Below are 9,453 nucleotides of genomic sequence, written 5' to 3'. Positions count from 1 at the left end.
GTAACAGAGTGAAGCTGTAACAGAGTGAAGGGGTTGTATGTAATATTAAGCAGTAACAGAGTGAAGGGGTTGTATGTAATATTAAGCAGTAACAGAGTGAAGGGGTTGTATGTAATATTAAGCAGTAACAGAGTGAAGGGGTTGTATGTAATATTAAGCAGTAACAGAGTGAAGGGGTTGTATGTAATATTAAGCAGTAACAGAGTGAAGGGGTTGTATGTAATATTAAGCAGTAACAGAGTGAAGCAGTAACAGAGTGAAGGGGTTGTATGTAATATTAAGCAGTAACAGAGTGAAGGGGTTGTATGTAATATTAAGCAGTAACAGAGTGAAGGGGTTGTATGTAATATTAAGTAGTAACAGAGTGAAGCAGTAACAGAGTGAAGGGGTTGTATGTAATATTAAGCAGTAACAGAGTGAAGGGGTTGTATGTAATATTAAGCAGTAACAGAGTGAAGGGGTTGTATGTAATATTAAGCAGTAACAGAGTGAAGGGGTTGTATGTAATATTAAGCAGTAACAGAGTGAAGGGGTTGTATGTAATATTAAGTAGTAACAGAGTGAAGGGGTTGTATGTAATATTAAGCAGTAACAGAGTGAAGGGGTTGTATGTAATATTAAGCAGTAACAGAGTGAAGGGGTTGTATGTAATATTAGTAACAGTAAGGGGTTGTATGAGTGAAGCAGTAACAGAGTGAAGGGGTTGTATGTAATATTAAGCAGTAACAGAGTGAAGGGGTTGTATGTAATATATTGAAGCAGTAACAGAGTGAAGGGGTTGTATGTAATATTAAGTAGTAACAGAGTGAAGCAGTAACAGAGTGAAGGGGTTGTATGTAATATTAGTAGTAACAGAGTGAAGCAGTAACAGAGTGAAGGGGTTGTATGTAATATTAAGTAACAGAGTAACAGAGTGAAGGGGTTGTATGAAGCAGTAACAGAGTGAAGGGGTTGTATGTAATATTAAGTAGTAACAGAGTGAAGCAGTAACAGAATGAAGGGGTTGTATGTAATATTAAGTAGTAACAGAATGAAGGGGTTGAAGCAGTAACAGAGTGAAGGGGTTGTATGTAATATTAAGTAGTAACAGAAGTGAAGCAGTAACAGAGTGAAGGGGTTTTATGTAATATTAAGCAGTAACAGAGTGAAGGGGTTGTATGTAATATTAAGTAGTAACAGAGTGAAGCAGTAACAGAGTGAAGGGGTTTTATGTAATATTAAGCAGTAACAGTGAAGGGGTTGTATGTAATATTAAGTAGTAACAGAATGAAGGGGTTGTATGTAATATTAAGTAGTAACAGAGTGAAGCAGTAACAGAGTGAAGGGGTTGTATGTAATATTAAGTAGTAACAGAGTGAAGCAGTAACAGAGTGAAGGGGTTGTATGTAATATTAAGCAGTAACAGAGTGAAGGGGTAGTATGTAATATTAAGCAGTAACAGAGTGAAGGGGTTGAATGTAATATTAAGCAGTGACAGGGTGAAGTGGTTGTATGTACAATACATTGCAAATGTGTTCATCCCCCTTGGCGTTTTTCCTGTTTTATTGCTTTACAACCTGTAATTTAAATTAGTTTTGGGGGGATTTCATGTAATGGACATACACAAAATAGTCCAAATTGGTGAAAAAAAAAAAAAAAAAAAAAACGGAAAAGTGGTCTGTGCATATCTATTCACCCCCTTTGCCCCTACGTAAGATCTGGTGCAACCAATTACCTTCTGAAGTACATAATTAGTTAAATAAAGTCCACTTGTGTCCAATCTAAGTGTCACATAATCTGTCACGTGATCTCAGTATATATACACCTGTTCTGAAAGGCCCCAAATTCTGCAACACCACTAAGCAAGGGGCACCACCAAGCAAGGTTCACCATGAAGCAATGAGCTCTCCAAACAGGTCAGGGCCAAAGTTGTGGAGAAGTACAGATCAGGGTTGGGTTATAAAAAAATATCAGAAACGTTTGGAGCACCATTAAATCCATTGTTAAAAAATGGAAAGAATATGGCACCACAATAAACCTGCCAAGAGAGGGCCGCCCACCAAACCTCACAGACCAGGCAAGGAGGGCATTAATAAGAGAGGCAACAAAGAGACAAAATGTAGGTCTGAAAGAGCTGCAAAGCTCCACAGCAGAGATTGGAGCATCTGTCCATAGGACCACTTTAAGCCTTACAATCCACAGAGCTGGGTTTAACGGAAGAGTGTCCAGAAAAAAGCCATCGCTTAAAGAAAAAATTAACCAAACACTGTGTTTGCCAAAAGGCATGTGGGAGACTCACCAAATATATGGAAGAAGGTACTCTGGTCAGATGAGACTGAAATTGACCTTTTTGGCCATTAAGGAAAACGCTACGTCTGGCGCAAACCCAACACCTCTCATCACCCCAAGAACACCATCCCCACAGTGAAGCTTGGTGGTGGCAGCATCATGCTGTAGGGATGTTTTTCATCAGCAGGGACTGGGAAGCATCTTCAAATGGGTAGGCATGTTGTGTAAATCAAATGATTCAAACCCCCCAAAACTCCATTTTAATTCCAGGTTGCAAGGCAACAAAATAGGAAAAATGAGAGCCAGAGAGGGATAGACGGAAAGAGAGAGGGAGCGGGAGAGAGAGGGGGAGACAGAGACGAAGGGGAAGGGGAAGAGGGAGAGGGAGAGGGCAAGGGCGAGGGAGAGGGACATTTCCTTCATTGTGTTCTATAGATTATTTTGTCACTCCCTTGTTTTTGAACAATATTGCTTTTTGAGTCAGGATTGAATGTTCTGATAGAGATATAGTTCAGACTGAAACTTTGCAACCCCTTTTTACTGTTTAATTGTGGATTCAGCCCATGGCCCTGGGTGTGTTCGCGGTGCTGGGGGTCAGACTGGGAGAGTGTGCCCTGTGTTTCAAACACCCTATCAGGAGCTTATAGTCTGGGCAGGGAGGGGAAGGAGGGAGGGAAGGTGAGGAGAGAGGACACAGAGGTGGGTACAGAGGGATAGAGATTGGAGGACCAATGTGAAGCTAATAAATGGAAACGAGGGGGGACAAGTATTGAAAGAGAGGGATGTAAAGGGGAGTGTAGGGGAGAGTTTTGTTTTAGCCAGCTAATGTTCTGCCAGAAAAGCACAAAGCACTTTGAGGTGAGAAGCAGTTATTCCTCTAAAGTTTGTCTTCAATCAAATATTTTTCTCCTGACTATACGTTCAGCTGCCTGCAGTCAGTCAAGGCTTTTCATTTCACTCTGTCTCCCACTCTAATACCTCTCTTTATGATATGTTTCAATTTGATTAGCACCTTTTGCCATGCTAATTGAAAAGCCACTCCCTGCGTGTAATCAATATTACACAGTTCAACATGGAGAGGAGATGATTATGGACACTGTACACACACACCAAAATACACACACAAATCGACATCAAATCAAATCAAATCATCAAATCAAATTTTATTTGTCACATACACATGGTTAGCAGATGTTAATGCGAGTGTAGCGAAATGCTTGTGCTTCTAGTTCCGACAATGCAGTAATAACCAACAAGTAATCTAACAATTCCAAAACTACTGTCTTATACACAGTGTAAGGGGATAAAGAATATGTACATAAGGATATATGAATGAGTGATGGTACAGAGCAGCATAGGCAAGATACAGTAGATGGTATCGAGTACAGTATATACATATGAGATGAGTATGTAAACAAAGTGGCATAGTTAACGTGGCTTGTGATACATGTATTACATAAGGATGCAGTCGATGATATAGAGTACAGTATATGCGTATGCATATGAGATGAATAATGTAGGGTATGTAAACATTATATAAGGTAGCATTGTTTAAAGTGGCTAGTGATATATTTACATAATTTCCCATCAATTCCCATTATTAAAGTGGCTGGAGTTGAGTCAGTGTCAGTGTGTTGGCAGCAGCCACTCAATGTTAGTCGTGGCTGTTTAACAGTCTGATGGCCTTGAGATAGAAGCTGTTTTTCAGTCTCTCGGTCCCAGCTTTGATGCACCTGTACTGACCTCGCCTTCTGGATGATAGCGGGGTGAACAGGCAGTGGCTCGGGTGGTTGATGTCCTTGATGATCTTTATGGCCTTCCTGTAACATCGGGTGGTGTAGGTGTCCTGGAGGTAGGCAGGTAGTTTTTTGAGGGCGGAGCAGTTGCCGTACCAGGCGGTGATACAGCCCGCCAGGATGCTCTCGATTGTGCATCTGTAGAAGTTTGTGAGTGCTTTTGGTGACAAGCCGAATTTCTTCAGCCTCCTGAGGTTGAAGAGGTGCTGCTGCGCCTTCTTCACGATGCAGTCTGTATGAGTGGACCAATTCAGTTTGTCTGTGATGTGTATGCCGAGGAACTTAAAACTTGCTACCCTCTCCACTACTGTTCCATCGATGTGGATAGGGGGGTGTTCCCTCTGCTGTTTCCTGAAGTCCACAATCATCTCCTTAGTCTTGTTGACGTTGAGTGTGAGGTTATTTTCCTGACACCACACTCCGAGGGCCCTCACCTCCTCCCTGTAGGCCGTCTCGTCGTTGTTGGTAATCAAGCCTACCACTGTGTCGTCCGCAAACTTGATGATTGAGTTGGAGGCGTGCGTGGCCACGCAGTCGTGGGTGAACAGGGAGTACAGGAGAGGGCTCAGAACGCACCCTTGTGGGGCCCCAGTGTTGAGGATCAGCGGGGAAGAGATGTTGTTGCCTACCCTCACCACCTGGGGGCGGCCCGTCAGGAAGTCCAGTACCCAGTTGCACAGGGCGGGGTCGAGACCCAGGGTCTCGAGCTTGATGACGAGCTTGGAGGGTACTGTGGTGTTGAATGCCGAGCTGTAGTCGATGAACAGCATTCTCACGTAGGTATTCCTCTTGTCCAGATGGGTTAGGGCAGTGTGCAATGTGGTTGAGATTGCATCGTCTGTGGACCTATTTGGGCGGTAAGCATGATGGAGTGGGTCTAGGGTGTCAGGTAGGGTGGAGGTGATATGGTCCTTGACTAGTCTCTCAAAGCACTTCATGATGACGGATGTGAGTGCTACGGGGCGGTAGTCGTTTAGCTCAGTTACCTTAGCTTTCTTGGGAACAGGAACAATGGTGGCCCTCTTGAAGCATGTGGGAACAGCAGACTGGTATAGGGATTGATTGAATATGTCCGTAAACACACCGGCCAGCTGGTCTGCGCATGCTCTGAGGGCGCGGCTGGGGATGTCGTCTGGGCCTGCAGCCTTGCGAGAGTTAACATGTTTAAATGTCTTACTCACCTCGGCTGCAGTGAAGGAGAGACCGCATGTTTTCATTGCAGGCCGTGTCAGTGGCACTGTATTGTCCTCAAAGCGGGCAAAAAAGTTATTTAGTCTGCCTGGGAGCAAGACATCCTGGTCCGTGACTGGGCTGGGTTTCTTCCTGTAGTCCGTGATTGACTGTAGACCCTGCCACATGCCTCTTGTGTCTGTTGAATTGAGATTCTACTTTGTCTCTGTACTGACGCTTAGCTTGTTTAATAGCCTTGCGGAGGGAATAGCTGCACTGTTTGTATTCAGTCATGTTACCAGACACCTTGCCCTGATTAAAAGCAGTGGTTCGCGCTTTGCTGCCATCAATCCACGGTTTCTGGTTAGGGAATGTTTTAATTGTTGCTATGGGAACGACATCTTCAACGCACGTTCTAATGAACTCGCACACCGAATCAGCGTATTCGTCAATATTGTTATCTGACGCAATACGAAACATCTCCCAGTCCACGTGATGGAAGCAGTCTTGGAGTGTGGAGTCAGCTTGGTCAGACCAGCGTTGAACAGACCTCAGCGTGGGAGCCTCTTGTTTTAGTTTCTGTCTGTAGGCAGGGATCAACAAAATGGAGTCGTGGTCAGCTTTTCTGAAAGGGGGCGGGGCAGGGCCTTATGCGTCGCGGAAGTTAGAGTAACAATGATCCAAGGTCTTTCCACCCCTGGTTGCGCAATCGATATGCTGATCAAATTTAGGGAGTCTTGTTTTCAGATTAGCCTTGTTAAAATACCCAGCTACAATGAATGCAGCCTCCGGATAAATCGTTTCCAGTTTGCAGAGTTAAATAAAGTTCGTTCAGAGCCATCGATGTGTCTGCTTGGGGGGGAATATATACGGCTGTGATTATAATCGAAGAGAATTCTCTTGGTAGATAATGCGGTCTACATTTGATTGTGAGGAATTCTAAATCAGGTGAACAGAAGGATTTGAGTTCCTGTATGTTTCTTTCATCACACCATGTCACGTTAGTCATAAGGCATACGCCCCAACCCCTCTTCTTACCAGAAAGATGTTTGTTTCTGTCGGCGCTATGCGTGGAGAAACCCGCTGGCTGCACCGCCTCGGATAGCGTCTCTCCAGTGAGCCATGTTTCCGTGAAGCTAGGAACGTTAGTCTCTGATGTCCCTCTGGAATGCTACCCTTGCTCGGATTTCATCAACCTTGTTGTCAAGAGACTGGACATTGGCAAGAAGAATGCTAGGGAGTGGTGCACGGTGTGCCCGTCTCCGGAGTCTGACCAGAAGACCGCCTCGTTTCCCTCTTTTTCGGAGTCGTTTTTTTGGGTCGCTGCTTGGAATCCACTCCGTTGTCCTGTTTGTAAGGCAGAACACAGGATCCGCTTCGCGAAAAACATATTCTTGGTCGTACTGATGGTGAGTTGACGCTGATCTTATATTCAGTAGTTCTTCTCGACTGTATGTAATGAAACCTAAGATGACCTGGGGTACTAATGTAAGAAATAACACGTAAAAAAAAAAAACTGCATAGTTTCCTAGGAACGCGAAGCGAGGCGGCCATCTCTGCCGGCATTCCCACACACACACGCACACACACACACATGCATACGGTCTTGCTTTCAGGTGTCTGTTTGAGAGTGGATTATTTTAGTGCAGCAGTTTGCTGAAGGACATCCATTATTTTCCCTCCAGTTTTAAAGTTGCCCTGTTTAAACTATTCACACCAATTTCCTTCATTATTATATATATATATATATTTTTTTTTACAACACATCGTTCTCTCTAATCAGTAACAGTAAAAACAGATATGTAAATGCTAAAGCTGAATAATTGAAAAGCATTTCCATTTTTATGACTTGAAAAGCGAGAGTTAGAAGCAGGCAGCTTAGTCGAAGGCCTATTGTTAAAGCCAGAGTCACGATCACTCGCTCACGATCACTCGCTCACCTTGTGTGGCAATTAGTAGTTTCATCGAGCCGCGTTGTAACCGAAGTGGCTTTCTGAGCTAAACACCTGGTAATTGCAGCACTTTCGAACAAATTCAACTAGCTGCCATTACCTTTTAGGACTGGGTTGGGGTGATGTAGAGTTGGAAAAAATGACTGAGAAAATGAGTGCTTGTTAATATCATTCTACTTGAGACATAGCGTAAATTAAAGGGCTAAAATGAATGACCAATCGGTCCCGGCATTTTTACTTGGAATGCCAAATCAGGCCGCCGTTCTCCTCCTCAATTTTCCTTGGGATGAATTGCTCGCCAAATGAAAAAGATGACAAATGATGAAGCCCACTTTCAGGAACGGCAGGTGGTGGGCTGGAAATCCAACACAATGAAGAATCCTGTCTATATCTGGGGTTGTGTCAGGAGGAGTAACATTTTCACAAATCCCCCTCAGATTGAAAGTGTGGTTAGGTTATTGAGGGGGACTAATGTTTTGTGTCCACCAATATCTCCTTTTCAATGACCTCATCCACAGGAGTCTGTGTTTTCTGATTGGAACACCAAACGCACTTCGTATTGTTTTCCTGAATGGATGGAAATAAAGAACTGACATACTGTAAATGCACTGAACAGAAGTGACAGAACATCGACAGAGTAGCTCTGAGTTTTAACATCGCCAAAAGAAAAATTTTAAATCAGAGAGACACTAATCCTGATAAAGATGATGAATATTCATGACCATGATGACTATTGTATAGTATAGCCTAGGTTGCCATGATTGCATAGCCTCATGCAATCTCACCTTCCCAATAAGACTTGAGGTTAACTGTCACCTCTAGAGCAATGAGGGATCTTTTTGCTCTATTTGCAGTAGCTTAGGGGTGTGGTGTGATGTTGGGATCATGGTATGGTGATCCTGGGGGAGTAGCTGTATCCAGTGCATTTGGAAAGTATTCAGGCGCCTTGACTTTTTCCACATTTTCTTATGTTACAGTCTTATTCAAAAATAGATTCAATCTTTTTTTTCCTCATCAAGCTACACACAATACACCATAGTGACAAAGGGAAAACAAGTTATTCTACATTTTTGCAAATGTATTCAAAATTAAAAACATAAATACTTTATTTACATAAGTATTCAGACCCTTGGCGATGAGACTCAAAATTGAGCTCAGGTGTGTCCTGTTCCATTGATCATCTTTGAGATGTTTCTACAACTTGATTGGAGTCCACCTGTGGAAATTTCATTTGATTGGACATGATTTGGAAAGGCATACACCTGTCTATATAAGGTCCCATCGTTGACAGTGCATGTCAGAGAAAAACCCAAGGATCTGTCCGTAGAGCTCCGAAACAGGATTGTGTTGTGGCACAGATCTGGGGAAGGGTACCAAAAAATGTCTGCAGCATTGAAGGTCCCCAAGAACACAGTGGCCTCCATCAGTCTTAAATGGAAGAAGTTTGGAAGACTCTTCCTAGAGCTGGCCGTCCGGCCAAACTGAGCAATCGGGGGAGAAGGGCCTTGGTCAGGGAGGTGACCAAGAACCCGATGGTCACTCTGAAAGAGCTCTTGAGTTCCTCTGTGGAGATGGGAGAACCTTCCAGAAAGACAACCATCTCTGTAGCACTCCACCAATCAGGCCTTTACAGTAGTGGCCAGACGGAGGCCACTACTCAGTAAAAGGCACATGACAGCCCACTTGGAGTTTGCCAAAAGGCACCTAAAGACTGTCATACCATGAGAAACAAGATTCTCTGGTCTGATGAAACCTGGCACCATCCCTGCAGTGAAGCATGGTGGTGGTAGCATCATGCTGAGGGTAGGTTATTTAATGGCAGGAACTGGGAGACTAATCAGGATCGAAGCATAGATTAACAGAGCAAAGTACAGAGACATCCTTGATGAAAACTCAGGACCTCAGACTGGGGCGAAGGTTCAACTTCCAACAGGACAATGTCCATAAGCACACAGCCAAGACAACGCGGGAGTGGCTTCAGGACAAGTTTCTGAATATCATTGAGTGGCCCAGCTAGAGCCCGGACTTGAACCCAATCGAACATCTCTGGAGAGACCTGAAAATAGCTGTGCAGCAATGCTCCCCATCCACCCTGACAGAGCTTGAGAGGATCTGCAGAGAAGAATGGGAGAAAATCCACAAATACAGGTGTGCCAAGCTTGTAGCATCATACCCAAGAAGAGTCAAGGCTGTAATCGCTGCCAAAGGTGCTTCAACAAAGTACTGAGTATAGGGTCTGAAAATGTACTGTATGCAATATTTCAGTT

This window comes from Oncorhynchus tshawytscha, linkage group LG13, assembly GCF_018296145.1.
Source record: "Oncorhynchus tshawytscha isolate Ot180627B linkage group LG13, Otsh_v2.0, whole genome shotgun sequence".
Lineage (NCBI taxonomy): Eukaryota > Metazoa > Chordata > Actinopteri > Salmoniformes > Salmonidae > Oncorhynchus > Oncorhynchus tshawytscha.
The sequence above is the reverse complement of the archived record's forward strand: the minus strand, read 5'-3'. Positions refer to the sequence as shown.